Below are 17,660 nucleotides of genomic sequence, written 5' to 3' on the forward strand. Positions count from 1 at the left end.
GGTTGTGTTTTTAAATACCATGCGTGTAATAAAATTTGCATTTTGTTCACAGTGTCATCAGAATTTGCCATAGTGTTGACCCCTGATTTTAATGACACTTTGATAAACTTTGTCATGCACCACCGATGATTTATAAATACCGGTGGGTGCTGTGGTGTTTTTATAGTCAAGCTGCCTTTGTGGTAACCAGTCAGGCATAAGACTGCAGCTGTATGGTGACCACCTTGTTGTGTCCCCCCCCCGTCTCGGACAGCTTACTGCGGTAATTACAGGTTGGTCTGCTTTGTGTACTGGAAAGTCTTGCCAGAATTTAGGTCATTTGGGCCTGAAATTGGAATCCTCTGGTGTTGAAATCACCAGATACTCTGTATATTTACAGCGTTTGACTGACTTGGCATCGGTACCGGGAGCCCTCTGATGACAATACCGAAAAAGGTTTTTAACGCTGTCCAGTTTCACAGAGCACAGCCCCTCCACCGAGCCCAAAACGTTCGGTTGCTAGACACTCTTGATGTGGCGGACGGGAGGGCATGTCGTGCCTGTGCGTGTGCAGGGATGCTCTGACAGTTCAGAGTCCATGTAGTCGGTCGGTATCTCCTGCTTGATGTCAGAGCAGGGCCCATTCTTTGGAGCTGCAGGCCCTTCGAATTTTTTGGGGGAGTGGGTGACCAGTGGGTTTTTGGGAGAGTGGGTGACCAGTGGGTTTTTTGGGGGAGTGGGTGACCAGTGGTTTTTTGGGGGAGTGGGTGACCAGTGGGTTTTCGGGGGAGTGGGTGACCAGTGGGTTTTTTGGGGGAGTGGGTGACCAGTGGGTTTTTGGGGGAGTGGGTGACCAGTGGGTTTTCGGGGGAGTGGGTGACCAGTGGGTTTTTTGGGGGAGTGGGTGACCAGTGGTTTTTTGGGGGAGTGGGTGACCAGTGGGTTTTTGGGAGAGTGGGTGACCAGTGGGTTTTTGGAGGAGTGGGTGGCCAGTGGTTTTTTGGGGGAGTGGGTGACCAGTGGGTTTTTGGGGGAGTGGGTGACCAGTGGTTTTTTGGGGGAGTGGGTGACCAGTGGGTTTTTGGGGGAGTGGGTCACCAGTGGTTTTTTGGGGGAGTGGGTGACCAGTGGTTTTTTGGGGGAGTGGGTGACCAGTGGGTTTTTGGAGGAGTGGGTGGCCAGTGGTTTTTTGGGGGAGTGGGTGACCAGTGGTTTTTTGGGGGAGTGGGTGACCAGTGGTTTTTTGGGGGAGTGGGTGGCCAGTGGTTTTTTGGGGGAGTGGGTGACCAGTGGGTTTTTGGGGGAGTGGGTGACCAGTGGGTTTTTGGGGGAGTTGGTCACCAGTGGTTTTTTGGGGGAGTGGGTGACCAGTGGGTTTTTGGGGGCCCCCCACTGCCAGGTGGCTCTTGATCTCGACCTGGAGCTTGTTTTGACATCTTCCAAAGTGCTGACGGCAAGAAAAGGGTTAACAGATCCCATTTCTAAGTACTCAGTACTCAGTACTCAGCCTGGGTCTGTAACGTACGACCCACAGGGGATGTCACTGCTAATCCGAAATCCATTTCCATTTATCTGCAAGGCCTGTGATCAGACACAACCAAGAACACTCTTATTTAGCCTGAAAATGCTACATACACAGGGTACAGTAGTAGGGAGCTCCCTACAAAGGAAGGATAGATGTCTACGGTGATAATCTGACAGCAACATACCCTGTGCCTGATGACAGTAAGAATAAGATCCTAAGAGCTGTTTAACCAGACATTAACCGTGATTGTTATCATGGAAGCTTGAGTTTCATATGACAGTGGACGTAATAAACGGTAACTGTTCCTCCTCCTTTGTCTCGGAAACTATTTAGCTATTTAAATCTTGCTCTCTAGACCACAGAGTGACTGAAAGCTTCTCCCTAAGGGTCCCACGGCGAAGCTGACTGTCTGGGCTCCTCCATTAAACGCTGCCAGCTTTTTATTAGACGGACCTATTGTTCCGCCCTGTTATTAATGAGCAATTAGTGGGCTAGTTCATTTGAACATATTTCTTAGTTTTTTTTTTTTTTCCTTGTGCAGCGCAAAGTCTGGTAATTACGTTCTGTAGCTTAAATTCTGAAAATTGATTGATCCTGAGTCAAGGAAATACATTAAGCCGACAATAGCAGCCCGGCTTGGTTATTATGAAGGGTTCTGTCATTATTTGTAGGCTTTTTGAGAGTTGTCATATTTTTCAGTGCAGAATTTGAAATTACGGACTACTCTACTTTCAAGTATTCAGCGCAGAAAATGTATAGTGTATTTAAAATTTGGCAGTATTAATATAACAGCTCCGAAATGCGACTCATCCGATATTAAATACGCCATATTATGCGTAATTGGGGCCTTTAGCGATTTGCTGATTGATTTACTGCACCTTTGAGTGGGCCGGTCAAGGGCCCTTAAGATCAGTAACCCGTCCTGCAAGCCGTTAAATTAAAATGTAAAAAATCGGTCCAGTAACAAAGAGATGGCTATTTCCGCAACGCGATGCTGGAAGTTGAAGACGCTTTTCATGGAAAAGTGCCGGATTTGTGCATGGGGCTCATTGGGTAGCTGAACGTGACGAGGCTCTCATGTTGTTTACGCCAGGAACCCAGAAGGGTGCGGGGGGCGGTGGGGGGGGGGGGGGGGGCACACCTGACAGACGCTGTAGTGGACACCACCCGAGGGGAGGAATGTGTCTTCCTAATGGCGATGAGAGGCATTACTGTTATTGCAGGCTTCTGTCGCTCTCAGCACACTGCTGGACCCCTGGGCCGCAAACAAACAGGCTGCAATTATCGCAGTAATTAAACAGGTGCAATAATTTTTCTTTTAAATGACGGTTGTTATTACGCGCGCCCGGTGCCGCCGTGCACGGCCTCCACACGCTTCCCACACTGCCTAATTGCCTCACCACCAGGCTGCCGGTGTCCCCCGTCGTGCCAATCCGGTCATTAACACGGTGTGTGATGCTGCCGGGCCGTCACGTGACTGCGGCCTGACCAATCGACAGCGCCGGCCTGCCTTTTACCACTACTGCTCCGCGTTGTCTTTGCTTGATTTGGTCACGGCCGGTGGGCATTATTGTCTTTCTTTCTTGCCACATAAAGGGGTAATTTCAGTGGATTTTGCCAGCGTCAGCTTTCAGAATATTGCCGTGGGTGTCGATATTTTTTTGCAAACGGAGGGAAGAAGATGTTCTCTGCCTCTGTTTTAATTAGAAAGTGTTCCGTACATATCTGTGTGCTCATGTCCATAAACATTTTCTATGTATACATCTTTGTTCCGTATGTATAAACATGTTCAATGTCTGTTCTCTGTACACAAATGAGTTCCCTGTATACAGACACAGTCCATGCCCACCTGCGAGTTCTTTGTATATAAACGAGTTCCGTGCATTTCTGCAAGTTCTGTGCCTGTATTCAGTAAATACAGACACATTCCGCGCATATCTGCATGTTCTGTGTCTATGTCTATTTTGCTTTGTCCAGCCTGGGGGCCCTGAGTCTCCCTTGGTAAATGCCAGACACTCCTTCATGTGTGTGGGAATAGCGACTCCCCACCCCCCAAAGTCAATTTCCTGCTCATCTGTCCCTGAACCAAGGATCTCCAGAATGAAAGCCCTGCTGATCCCCAGCCGAATTCCCGTGCCGTGTGGTTCTGTCTGCCAGCCTGCCAAAGGGCTCTCCCACAGGGGCACGACCACAGATCGCGGACGCGATATACCCAGGGTATATACGTCTTCCTCAGTACTAGCACTGGCAGGCTGATCACTATCCTGAGTGGGAATCATGGGAACGCCGTGAGCAGGTGCGTACGGATGGAGAGAGCCAGATCCAGTGGGAGGTTACGTGAATGAGATGCAAATTCCCAAATCTCTTCTCCAGAGCTTTCCGGGGGAGGCTACTTTTTTTTTCCCTACAGAAACATGCAGTGCAACCAGATGCTTTTGTAGAATGTCACTCATGCACGAAAAACACAGAAAAGAACTGCGGCTGGCAGGTATTACACTGTGCCGTGGTAAGCGGATGTTTATCTTTAAATTAACATGCACATCCATAGCTATGGCTCCGGGTTTGTAATATTTAACAAACAAACATGCTTTCTGTACCATTTCACTGAGCTCATCTTGATCTCCTTGGCTTGGGGGTCACAGCACAGTGCAGTGCGCTGTGCAGTGACCCTGGAGCTGGGCGTTAAGGGCCCACAGTCATGTGACAGTTCTGTCAAGGACAGGGTTGGATCTGCTGATCATACGACCACAGGTACAGAGCCTTATCCTGCTGAGCCACTCACCGCCCCCCCTGTATTTACAGGGTGAATCCACATTCCTCTAGATTAGTGAACGGTGCAGGCGCTCTGGTGCTCACACAACACATATCTTTGAAATATGAACCAGTAGCTTCCCTGGACATGCTTGTATTTATGTCATTACCTTCCAAATGACTTCCTTTTTCGTCATTCTAACATTTTGTGTGAATAGGTCCTATGTATTAATATTATACATGTATTTGATATTGTGACCCAAATGGCCAGCAGATAAGCTTTGAAAAAATATGACATTGAAGTCTGATGGGAGAATACTAATGGGAGTATTCTCAGTTTTTGCTAATATTGCATTTGTCTGTTAAGTTTTTAGAGGTTAACCAGTCTGCCTCTTAGCGGTTTAATACATGTGCTGTATAGCAACTTCATATTTATTTTATTTCAACTGCTGAATAATAATAGGCCTGTCTTGAATATTATGTCTCCCCTTCGTAGCACTTATAATACGTCAGACTTTTTAATCTTTTTTTTTTAAACCTTAATCTCATGCCGCCTATGTGGGGATTAATGAGCCTTAATATTTTTGTGTTTGGTTCATGCTGCTGTATGATTAATTACAGCATTTTTAATTTGCCAGTATATTGGGCAATTACAGCATCCCCCTCCCCCCATGTCCCTCTTTCCCACCCCAGCCCTCCCACTCTCCTGAGTGTACCTTAATGAGAAAGACACTCGTGGCCTTTAGGGGGCGCTATTGGTCGAAGTGAGCTTTTGCGCCGGATCCACCGTTCCCGACCCTCGTCTGCAGAGTGTTAACCGCAGGTGTGACTGTGGTGGTAATTACGCCCCCGCTCACTCACCACGGCCCAGTGTCCGTAATGAAATGCCGGTACCTAATTACGCAAGCTCTCCTTGCTCCTTTGGGTGGCTGGGTTATCGCCTGCGAACAGCTGTTCCACTTCGGCCCCGGGTCTCAAACGTGTCAAACCGAACGGCCTCATTCCGTGCTCTGCTAATTAAGCCGTGCCCCCGTGCCACCCACCACCACAAGTGTTTGGCCCACCCCCTTCCTGGCACCACGGCAAGCATGGCGAGCGAGGGAGGTAATGACACATTGTGTTTAACGAAGCAAAGTGCCCGTTAATTGTCGGATTTCATGAGGCAGGTCCGTGTCTTGATACTTGTGTGTCCGTGCTTGTCTCCTTTAAAAAATCGTGTTGGTGTCTGAGAAAAAAAAAATCTTTTTACTCGGTGGAGAAAGATCAATCTGGAAAAAAAAACCATGTCAGACATGGTTCTGCACCCCTTTCCTCAGACGTCTTGTCAAGTCCAACAAAATATCAAAGCTTTAATAAGGTGCTGAAGATATATGCATCCAGTGCTCCTCTGTGGAGGCAGAGCACATGCGGACATTTGTATTTATTGACCAATTTGAATTGGGATTTTGTGGAGGATGCAGTCTCAGATATAGTTTCAACACCATAATGCTGATGATAGAAGCTGCAGAGAGGCACATATCTTAACCCTCAAGGAGGACCACAAGGGGGCGTAGCGGTTCTGCAACTGAAGCAAATTGACCGAAACCGGTGCAGAGTTTTTGGGATTGGCTGTAACTGACCCAAAGGAGGATTAGCAATTCCAGAACTGGTCAGGACCGACCACAAGGAGATGTAATCAGAATAGATCTAAAGGGGGGTGTAGAAGTTCTAGAACCTTCTGAGAGCTGAATGAACAAAGGTGGGTGGAAGACCAAGCTTTTTTTTCCAGGCCTGTGAATGGATGAATTGTAAAAGTTTAATCTGGATAAGAGCTCTTAAGTGACTTGTAATCTAATCATATGGCACTGTGCCTCAGGAGACACATCTCAGGTTGAGCTAGAAGAATCGACGCTAGACTGTATGAGCAGGAAGGTCTCTCAACAAAAGGAGTCAGACCACAGAACCCTCGGAAAGATAAGCGCTCAGTGGGGGGGCAGTGCCCCATTGCCTACTGCCCTGTCTCGTGCCAGCCCAAATTGAATGCAAGCGCCACCCCCCAACCCAAGGCCCCCAGAGGGTGTTGGTGCACCTTGTCCCCCCCTCAAGGTTGAGCCATAGAGGCTTTGCTCTCGAGTGGGAGCCCCGGTGTACCGCACCTCTGCTGGCTTTCCAATTAGCGCCATTGTCGTTCCGATATCAGGACCGAGGGGCCTGGCCATTTCAATGACATCCCGCTGGTTTTTTGTGTTCTCTTTCTGCCAATGGCATTAGCAGAGTAACAAAGTAGCGTGGCTCTGAATGAGCGGAGGCCTCCATTGTGTTTGAAGGTTATGTGGAGCCATGTTTGAGCCCCGACTGGAACGGGGCATTGTTCGTCCCATGAAGGCCGTCTGTCTGCCGAGCGAGGAGGATGCGCTCCAGTACGAATCTGTGTGCTTTATGAGCCTCAGTGACACTTGGTTCAGTCTCTGATGAAACAGATAGGAAGAGATCGAATGGCAGATCGGAAAAAGGTTCCGGGGGGTTAAAATGCTTTGAAAATGCAGCACGCGCTCGCCGTCTCCCAACGTTTATTTTAGAAGCGGTGCAAAGCAGCCTAGAAAGGAGCCCCCTCCGCTTCGTCCGAATCGGGCAGCATGGAAACCCCACGCTGGTCTGCGAGGAACCTTCTCATTTTTTGTGTATACTTCGTGGAATTTCCTTTTGATTAATTATTCATGGATTATTTGCTGCACTCCTGTCGCTTCCGAATACATTCAGCCCGCCGAATGTGGTAAACGTTCCGGACGCACCCTGCTCCAGAGTCGTGTCCGGCATCCCGATCGCTGGGCGGATTGCAGATAGGGGGCGGAGCTTGGGAAAAGTGGAAGAGTGTGCTTTTGGGTGGGGGGGACTGGAATAACAGGCGGGTCCGTCTTACGCAGCAGTGACGCTTCGGGGTCAAATTGCTTATTCCTTCAGATATGCCTCAGCGTATCTATCTATCTGTCCGTCTGTCCGTCCATCCGCCAGCTATAGCGGGACCCAGCACTGATATCTGGGAATTTTTAAAATGCCAATGGCTTCACCTATCCCATCCCCTCCCATGGATCTTGCATCTAATATGAACATGAGCACATTGCAGTACATGTTAAACTGTTTGGGTTTTTTAATCCCATATTTGGCGCCATTTTCCTGGAGATCTTTAATAAGTATGCATGCAGGCTTTGGTGCTGCATTTTGGCCACAGTGGAGGACTGATCTGCCACATCCTCCAGGTGCAGGAACCATTAAAGGAATTTTTAGGGGTGTGGTGCACAGAGGGGACACCCTTATCATTAGCCAATGGTATGTTTTGCATCAGTGAGTGACAGGCGAGGGGGCACTCCAGGAGTCAATCAGCTTTAAGATGGGGCCAGTACCCCTGTGGCCCCACCCCTGTATATTCCCCTGTCCGAATGGTAGGTGTATGGTGGAAAAGCCTGGAAATCCCAGCACCTCTGTGGTTCCCATCATGCCGTCCATAGCTTTATTCATATTATTCTCATTGCCACCAGAAAGGATTGAGGCGCTTGCAGGAAAGTCACCGGAAAATCTGAGGGATCCAGAATGTTCCATTTGAGAATTAAACATTCCCTTTTGCGCGTTTAATACCTCCCTGCACTTGCTTGTCCTCGCCGGATGGAGCCCAACGGACTGGAGTTGGCGTGAATGCTGGCCAGCTCCGTCGAAGCTGACGGCCCCTTCGTGGAAGTTTTTAATCAGACAGACAATCCTTTTTCTCAGCCGCAGTGTTTACCACCTCTCCAACCATGCATTTGCGAGGGCACCCCAAGGTTTGACTCCCTGGTGGCCACAAACGGTCACTACACTGGGGAGTGTCGAGAGTGGGGGGTGAGGTGACTTGAGTGTGGCCCCAAGAATGACAAAACGACTCTACCTTTGCCCTTAGAAAGTCATGATTTAATGGCTACCAAAATAAAATCACAAAAATGAAAGGAAAACATCGAAGCAGATATTCTGAGCTGTACCTCAGTACTTTCTGCGTCCTCTTGGGCTTCGTACTTGCTAATGTATCCCCTCTCTCTGCTCTTTTCTCTGCCCTTCTACAGTTCTGCAATTTATATTTCCTTTTGCTCACTACTTTTGTCCTTTTCCTGTCATCCTTCATACCCTCTTAACTTTGTGCGTCTGTTTTTTTCCCCCATTCCTTCCTTCCTCCACTCTTTCTCCTTTATTTGGCTTCTTCCCTCCGTAAACCCATCGGAGGGAAGCCCGCCCCCCCAGGGGGGTGCCAAGCCTGTAAGATTGCCTTACCATCCTTCTGTTTTTTTCTTGCAGTGAAATTACAGCCAAAAAGCAAACCCCCCTCCTCCCCCCCCCCCCGAACTCCTGCCCAGATATACGAAGTTGTCTCATTTCCAGCCAGGCTGACACATGGGATACACTGACACATTCCCAGCAATGTGCCACCAAAGTAATTCCTAGAGAGGAACTCAGTAAGGAGGATGGAGACTAGGGGGGGATGTGGGCTGGGGGTGTGCTGTGGTGCCGCCTTTGTGAATTCACCCCCAGTAACTCGAAGTAACTGGTAACTCCCCAACCAACACGCCCCCCCCCCCCCCCCCCGCACCTTGGCAGACAAATTAAAAACCATGATCCCACAGGATATGAAATACTAAATCTCACATAGGCCAGGCCTCATAGCTTGAAGGTGACCTTGAAGGCACAGAATCTTCCAGAAGAGGAGTAATGGAGGGATCATATAGCTGGATTCCAGCGTCCTTATCAGCAGCGCCAGTCTCTGTTGCCGTGCACGTTACGGATGCTCTGTCAGTGCCTGCGGTCAACGTGCTGTAAATTGCGGTCATCGGGGCTGCGGGGGTGTTATCGCCAAGTGTAAGGTGTAGCTGTAAACAGAGCGAAGGTTATAAACATTGCCCCCCCCCCCCCACTACCTCCACCACCTTGCCTACCCTTAAATATGGCAGTTATGGGGTCTCGTAATTTCAAGGAGTTGCGATCCAGGCCCGCAGGTCACATTTTGTCGTGTTTTTTTTTCTGAGTCCTGATCCCTGATCCGAACGCAGATGGACAACATGTGACCATCAGTCACATCTGGACGCGGCCAGGGTGCTGTGTGCTTCTCCTGCTGTTAACCCTAACCCCCCCAGATGGATGGATGGATGGATAGATGATTAAAAAAAACAAACAAAAAAAACAACAAATAAATAGACAAAATATACTGTTTTCAGTCCCCCCCCCTGCCCCTCAGTCTTCACTGTCCCCCAATCCCATGATCCCCCTGTGCCAGCCCAGAATCCATTTCATTTAACATCCGTGTGCAGTGGCGGGGGGGGGGGGGGGGGGGGGGTGGCTGGTGAATGGCCAATTGGATTGGCCTGCTGGAAGTGGCTCCTTTCTCTCAGGAAGATGTATAGATTGCCTTCTGTGGTCCGGAGCTATTCTCCTCTGTTATTTCCGAGACTGAAAAGAAAAGAAAAAAAAACACCTGGTATTTTTCTGGCTAAAGGCGGAAAACTTTATTTCTTTAAGAAGTAAGAAGTATCATCCGTCTGTCTCGGGGAAGACAAAAAAACGCAGCTTCTGTGTATGATCACTAGGGTACAGCATTCATCTTTAAAGATTAGGGTGCAGGCAGTGGCTAGATTGTTATGTCAGGGTAATTTATGTTTTTGTCGGAGATTCTTCTCCTGGTTTGTGTACGTAAGAAGCATCAAGCCGCGGGTTAACGGGCTCAGCTGAGATGGCGGTCATTAGCTTCGCCTAAGAGCGAGTTTGTAGTGTGTAGATCATGCGTAAACATGGGCGTAAATTACGGCCACGTTTAAATTATAAATAAAAACCAGCTAATACAAGCCCCCTAATAATCATGTTTCTCCATTAATGCGTAGAGACCTCAACCCCCCATTCCAGCCAAAGTACGCCCTTGTACGTAGATCTACCTTTTCAGGGACCTTAGGGGAAGGATTACCAAGAAAACTGAAGACCATTTTGCTTCCTTTGCAATGCAGGTAATTTGGCAGCCTTAGGAAACTGGAGCTAGATCGTCAGCTTCCATAGATCGTCAGTTTTCTGTGCGAAGTTTCCGAGACGAGTTTCCGAGCAGCTGAAAAGCGCAGCTAGTCTCAGCATCTGCACCCTGCCTCTACAGGATGGCCCTCTGTGATAGCCCTGCTAATTATTTCTGCGCATAAACGAGATTTAGCAGGATTATCAAGCCACGCCGGTAGGCCCCGAGTTGGCGGCCAGTGTTGGCGATGCGCATATGTCAGGTTAGCGCTGAGTGGCTCCCGGCGTCTTGCGTGAGTCTGCCTCCCGGCATGGAGTTAGGCGACCTGAGACCTACTTCTCCAAAAACTGGCCCTGTCTCCCGCTCCTCACCTAGACAAATTTAGACTAGCAAAATAAAACTATCCACAGTATCGGGTAGTGATAACCCTCTGGCGGGTCTGATAACCTCCTAAAACCCACACTCCGACTCCCACGCCGCCTTAGCCGTCCACCAGTGTGCCCGCAGCAAAAATAAATAAATAAAAACACGGGAAAAACTGACAACAGGATCACTCTTTTGATGCGGGCTTCCTGTTTGAAGTGGTGAACGGCTAAATTTAAGGGGCGAAAACAAGAAACTCAGAGCCTGAGATACGGTTTGAGATGTGCTTTGAATTTCGTGAACATAAACATTTTCAGCCGAGTTCTTTTTTTCTGGCTTTATTTATTTATTGATTTTTTCTCTCTTGCCTGCTGTTTCTGTTCCAATGCTAGTTTCTCATTTTTTTCCCCCCGTTGTGCTGGAAGTAAAAATATTAAGCATCTGTTTTCCAGCGTATTTTCAAAGCCGCTATCGATCTGCTTCTGCCGCCGGTGTATCTGCATCCATGTCTTGGTAATGGCACAGAAGCATACTCGCGGCTGGATCGGCTACCGGATCGGCTACCGGATCGGCACTGTCATCCGTTACAGCTGAATGAAATCCTTTCAGGGTCCGCCACGTGTCACATCGATTGCCTGTGATGTACCGTGGATCTGGGCCCCCCTGTCACCAGCACTAACCATCATAATATCCTGCCAGAAATGGGAGCTGTTCCAGTGGGGTTTTGTTTTTTTTTTATTTATGTCAGACGCTGTTGGGGTGGCGGGGAGTGGGTTCTGCTTCTTGGTCAAAACTTAATGTCTGTGTTAATCTTCATTCCGCTGAATCTCAATGGCTTGTCCAGCCCCCCCCCCCCTCCACACACACCCTTGTCTTCGGCCCAGGTTAGGCCAGCTACTCTGAGATGAATGTGAGACAACGAAGCCATCATCTTGGCTCATGCCTGAAACGTTACACTGTCACCACATGAGATACAGTACAGGGGTGGAGCAACAGGGGTACTGCCCCCCCCTCCCCTGATGATAAGGTTGGCCCCTCTGTATGAATTATGGTCCCTCTTACGCCCTTTTATGTCGTAGGATTGACCCTACTCCTAGCCCAAAGTAAAATTACCGATTAACCATGTTTAACTTATTTCCTCTCTGATGTTCTCACCTGGTTATGTCTGGTGGAACAGACTGCAAACCCGTGGGCCCAGACGTTCCCTTGGCCGGGGTGTAATCAGGCCACGCTGGTGCGGTCGCCGTGCTCCTCTGGAACCTATTAATCGATCAGCTTTCTGTTACACTGATTGGAAGTAACAGATAAACACTGTGGGGGCTGGTGACCCACTATTTCCTGTCATTCTGAGCTGGGGAAGAATCACTTAAAACAAAATTAAACAAAATGAAATGAAATCAACCTTTATTTTCCATTTGCATAAGTATGATTACAGGTATATTGGAATGCCTCTTTTAGCATTCCCATCTGCTTTCAGGCATTTATTCTGTGCCCCTGGAGCAATTAAACGTTTATTGCGCAGCCTGTAATTTTTCAAATAAGTTACTTTTCGGTTACTCTGTTGATATTCCTCCAGGATGACCTATGCGGCCGTCACCACTTAATTTAGGATAATAAATATTGATAATAAATTGTAGCGGTAATGATACAACAAACCAAGAGCGGTAATGTCCTCTGCCAGTAGCTAGAATACAGTATTTATGTTTAATACCTTTACTGCTAAATTCGTTAGATGGGACGAATTTGCGCTCTTTGCCTGTAATGGGGAAGGAACAGGATGACAAGGTAACTTTGAGATCAAGCTCACGCTGTGTTTGACGAAATAAAATACAAAGCTGGTTTCTCTGATTTTTTTCCACTGTTCTCATAGCTGGGAAGAATCGGGCTGGGATAGAAGCGACCTCCATTACGCCGGTTAGCGTGTGCGTCTTTTAATGGATTTCTGTAATTTATTATACATGAGGATCCAGTAAATAAAATAAAGCTGCGTTTTATCCCTGAAGTAGGCCATTACTCCAGCGTTCCCCTACCTTGCCGAAAAACAGCCAGGAGTCCCAGGCGGTAGCTGAGGCAGGACGGGCGGTAATTGGTGCGTAGAAATTGCGCCGGTTTTGCGGATGGGGTGCATACATTCTCCCCCACCACCACCCTCGCTATCATTTCCAAAAAATTGAACATTAACGCATTTACTTAAAAGCTTTAACCCCTTGTCCTGGTGGGGATTTGGATTCCCAGACGTTTCAGAGCAGGCATCTGGTCGGCCCGCTAAAAGCTGCCGAATTGTACATTTGTCCTTGTGGCGTTTATTCGGAATCTGTACTCGCCTCTCTCTTCACTTTTCCATTTTATTTATTTTTTATTTTCCCCTTCTCTTTACAGGAGAATAGTCTCGCTTTGGGAGAGTCGGTGAGAAAGTTGGCAGGCACAGCTACAGAAAATAAATTAAAAACCAAGAAAAATCGAGGGGCAGTCAGCGTGGCATTACGTGGCCAACGGGCATCGCGTAGGCCATCTAAGGGGGGCTTTACAGTGCGTGTCTTTTCCCCCCAAAATAAATGGACTCTGTTAGTTTAAATAGTGTGTTTCCGTTAATTATGATTGTCAGTTAAAATGAAATCTGTGCAATTAAAAAAATTGTACAATATAAAAAAAATTATTTCCATTGGTTACTTTTGAATTAGCCGGAGCGCGGTTGATGTTTGTGGGCTGGACATGGCTTTATTCAGTCCCCGTCTGAGCTATCTGCTTCTGTGTTTGTCTTCACACTAGACACGGACTCCCTTCGGGGCTTGGTTGGGGGGGGGTGGGGTGCATGTGCGACCAAAGAAGAGCAAATATTATGATCCATTTCACACGGTTTACTTTGCTGTTCCTGAGCTTCCTGTCACTGTGCTTGGAATACAGGGAATGTTGTTTATTACTTATGGTCGGGGCGTATTTGTTTAACATCTCTTATTTCTGTCAGTCCTCCTCTTCAGCAGCTGGATTGTAACGTAAAACTGTGTACCTGTCCCAGAAAATCCAGAAATTATTATTGAAGTCACTTCTCCTGGCTGCCATTGATCAAACATCTCATCCGAAATGTCACACGAGTAACCCATTTATCAAGTATTTGCGATACTTTCTGTTTGTCCATAGATAGATAGATGGGTGAATGGATGGATGGATACCTTGGTACAATAAAAAAGAGCTACCCAGTGTGTATTCTAATTGTTCTTTTCTGGAGTAAGTTAAAATATGCAGTACAGCTATTATGAGTGATTATTCTGGAAGTGCGTGGATCAGTTAGCAGTGCTCACGGATGAGGGTGGCGCCGTTTTACACCGCAAGTGTCAAAGTTGTCCATTACTGACGCTGGGGCAGTTGATTGACAGCCGATGGAAGATTGAGGACTTGAACTAAGGCTGAGATTACCAGGTGGGGGGTGTGGAGGCATTTTACCAGCTGATTTGTCGTAGGTCTCCTCGTCCGTCTCCTGAGCGGGTGCAGCATGCAGCGTTTAAGGAGTGGGGGCGATGGGGTGCTGTCTTTGTGAGAGAATCCATTGTACAGGAGAGCGCCATGTGCCAGTAATTGAGCTTTGATTGTCGGTTGTCAAAAGCTATCATTATTGGCTGCTTCCGTCAGACGCGAAGAGGCTTTGATACAGATGAAAGGCCCCTCATTAAGCAGATGGCTGTGTTGATATTGCAAAAATCCTTTTCCTGAGGTCTCAAAAACAAATGAGTGCAGTGACGCCACGTAACGTTCCGGCACATTCTGAAGCGGAATTTTCCCTGGTGGTGAGCAGCCTGGATGGAAAAAATGGGGTGGGGGGGGGGGAAGTCAACCAGTGGCGATTCTAGAATTTGACCCATAGCGCAGCTCAGCCCCCAGCAAGGTTGCCATTTTCGAAATAAAATGCGAGAAGCTCATATTTTGGGGGGGCTGAGAAGCAAAAAATAGTGTGGCCGAGCCCCCCCCCACCACGTAATCAGGCAGGTGGTGTCGAGATCTCGCCCCGCGTGTAGTGCGAGGAGGTAAGAGCATGGAAGGTGCTGGCTGGGGGTGGCCCCAAGACGTCGGTTTAAAAATATGACGGGCATTTCGTATTCGCGACGGCAAATGGGGGCCGCCTGCCGTACTGATCCACATCGGAAAGCCCTGGGAAAAAGGCTCTCGGTGCCTATTGTGTGTACACTGGCAAAGTGTTCCTCGGAGCGCAGGAAGTGAAATCGCTGACGGGCGGCCGAGGGCACGCATGACTTTTCCTTTGTGCTGCTTTATTTCAGTCCATTAGCCTTGGAACGTGGATCTAAGTGGCTCTAAAACCCCGTTCTTTGTTCCGTCTGTTACAGAACCTAAAATATCACGATTATTTGGTTCGGGCCGAAGCACCATGGTTCTGTTTTGCAGCCCATTTCAAAATCATTCTGAGATTAGCATTTGAGACTGATATCCCCAGCTAGCAGTCTCTTTGAAGTGCAGTGCTAATGGAAATCCTCATCTCAAATCAGAAGCGGAAACCAAAAAAAAAATGTATGGGCCATGTTCTTTTCTGGCGAACTAAGATTTGTCAATCTCCTGATTTATTGTGACATAGATATAGAATTACTAGATTGTGGTGGTGGCGATGAGGTCAACTGGAATGTCCTGTCTAGTTAGTCATATTTCTTAAATTTCACATATTAGAGGTGACTAGTTCTCACTGTTAGTGTCAAAGGGCTTCAAAAATGTGTTTTTTCAAAAGACCCTGAAACAGAAATGAGTGCAATTGGCTGACTTATGGAAGATGTCTGTTGGTGTGGAATATTTCTGCTAAATGGGGCTTGTATATCTATGTCAGACCTAATGTAGATGACAGAGGACATGCCTTTCAGGGGAGTTTGGCTTGATTTGATGGAGTTGTCCTTGGAATTGTGCTTTTTCCTCGTAAAATCACTAAGGCCAGGACATGTACCGGAGTTGTCACGGTCTGTCATGATGATGGTTGCACCGTGGTGGGATCTCTTGGTGGGTTAGCTGGGGATGTTTTCATTCCTGGCTGCTGAAAGCTGAGCCTTTTGCTCACGGCTGTACCCAAGGCCGCATGGGGCAGATGGGAAGGTGTGGAGAGATGGAGCCGACTGACGTGGAGTGGAATGATACTGTGTTGACTCGAGGCAGGTGTGTGTGTGTACGTGTATGTGGGGGGGGGGGAGGGGCGGTCTGGGTCCCAACATGCCGGGGCAAGCTTTCAGGGGGATCACCCCCTTCTCTCCGGCTCGGGGGGTCTGCTCTTTCCCTCCCGCTCCCAGAGAGAGCCAGGCTGCCACAGACATGGTCAATTTGTTCCTTCTCATCTGGAAGTAATGCCTTTATCCTCCCTCCCCCAGTATGACTGATCCAGGTAATCTCACCATGCTTCTCGCCATCTACTGCTTTCCGAGACAGGGCCTCAATAGACAGGACAAAATAATACGTCCAGACCAATAAACTGCTTATGTTTCTCAAAGTATTCATTCATTTACGGTAAGGGCTACATTATGATGTCATAAATGTGGTAGAATGTACTGCATTTGGGAATCTGAGGTCCATTACATTTAACAGAGGGTGATAATAGTGCTTTTAATTGAGAAGCATTAATAGAATGTCAGTTGTAGTGATAAATTCCCATCCACAGTTCGACGTAAGTGGTAAATTAAAATTTTATGTCACCGGAATGAGGGATGTTGCGATTCACCCTCGATCCAGAGTAGGGTCCTCCTTAGTGTCTTATGTGAGCACGGAAATGGTTGCACACACATAGGAAAGCCAGGCTGGCTCCCTTAATGTTGCTATTGTGTGTTTGTGGAACAAGTACATGTTTCTGAATGTTTCTTCCAGGTACTCCAAGTTTCCTTTCATGATCCGAAGGACTTTTTTTGCAGGGACTGGTAATTCCAAATCAACCAACCCAAGTTGAAGTTCATGATGCCTGCAGAGAGATGGCACTGTCCTGTCTCTCTCCTGTGATGCACCCCGTATGAAATGTCTTAGAGGCTCGGGAAGGATAGGACAAATGGATAGTGACGAGGATGGTGCATTAATAGCGTTTTTCCTCTTTAAAAAGCACAGTAAGCTGAAGGTCATCTCAAAGGCGGCTAAATTCCACGCTTGATGCATTTTTTTCCCCCTTATTTTGATATCAAGCTTTCATCCCCCTGGAAGCATTTCAAGATCTTAAAGACGGCATTAATAAACCGTCTCGGTGGTTTTGAGTAATAGCCCTGCAAACGTTACGCAGCATTCAGGCGTCCAGCTTACAATTTTGAGGTCATCGGAAATGTCAATTACATGTTTCCTCCATGCCCGTTCGGTGGGATTTACTGTGTCTCCTGGCAGCTTGATGCAACCCCCCCGCACCCCCCCACACCAAAGTGTTTAAGCTGTAATGGAAATCATTTTTCTTCTGCTACGAGACGGCCTTGGTCAGAGTCTCAATTACCACGACCAAGGGCCATGAAACGCCTCGTGCTACTCGTGGTAGAAATTGTAAGAAGGATCTGACTGGTCCATAAGAAATCCCCCCCCCCCACCCCGCCCCCCATTTCTCAGCCCCTCCCCCTACTCACCTCTGCCTGATCTTCTCCTCAGCAATGCCATCCATCTGCTGTCCATCTCCGGAGTATGTGTACCCCATCCGAGGTGATCGCTCATCTATGCTGGATTCGCCCTTCCCTCTAGAATCCTTATCTCCAAGTCGGGTCCTGGCCATCAGAGGAGATGGTCCCACCGGCATCCGGACCTGGCCCTGGCTGGCGACATGCCCCCGTGATTTACGCATCAGAGAAAACACAATAGTGGCCCCCAGGCCTGCCATAAATCGCTGCTGGACGCTGCAGCCCATGTGATGGCGTGATGTAGTACACGTCACCTCTTGATGTACAGACGCCCGCTACCTCGTTTGATAAATGTCCGCATATAAAAGGTGTCGCATTTTCCGAAATTTAAAGCTTCACATCATGAGCTGGACATACTCGACCTTATATCCTGCTACCACTTGGACCCAACCTGAAGGGCTTGTGAGGTACCGTTTCTGAACTGGTGGGT

The 17,660-nt window shown here is 48.0% G+C and overlaps 1 protein-coding gene and 2 long non-coding RNA genes across 14 annotated transcripts in view; 2 read left to right on the forward strand and 1 right to left on the reverse strand.

Moving 5' to 3' along the window:
* LOC125744386 (receptor-type tyrosine-protein phosphatase mu-like) overlaps positions 1–17,660 on the forward strand; it is a 200,150-nt gene that overhangs the window by 87,324 nt on the left and 95,166 nt on the right. The window lies entirely within an intron of this gene.
* Positions 9,585–12,995, reverse strand: LOC125744578 (uncharacterized). Its single transcript, XR_007398451.1, has 3 exons — positions 12,641–12,995; positions 11,766–11,870; positions 9,585–9,700 (listed from the first exon to the last, which is right to left on the reverse strand). It is a non-coding gene; the product is annotated as an uncharacterized LOC125744578 (long non-coding RNA).
* Positions 12,250–13,108, forward strand: LOC125744552 (uncharacterized). Its single transcript, XR_007398436.1, has 4 exons — positions 12,250–12,395; positions 12,481–12,524; positions 12,614–12,699; positions 12,990–13,108. It is a non-coding gene; the product is annotated as an uncharacterized LOC125744552 (long non-coding RNA).

The sequence above is a fragment of the Brienomyrus brachyistius genome, chromosome 1, assembly GCF_023856365.1.
Source record: "Brienomyrus brachyistius isolate T26 chromosome 1, BBRACH_0.4, whole genome shotgun sequence".
Taxonomy (NCBI): domain Eukaryota; kingdom Metazoa; phylum Chordata; class Actinopteri; order Osteoglossiformes; family Mormyridae; genus Brienomyrus; species Brienomyrus brachyistius.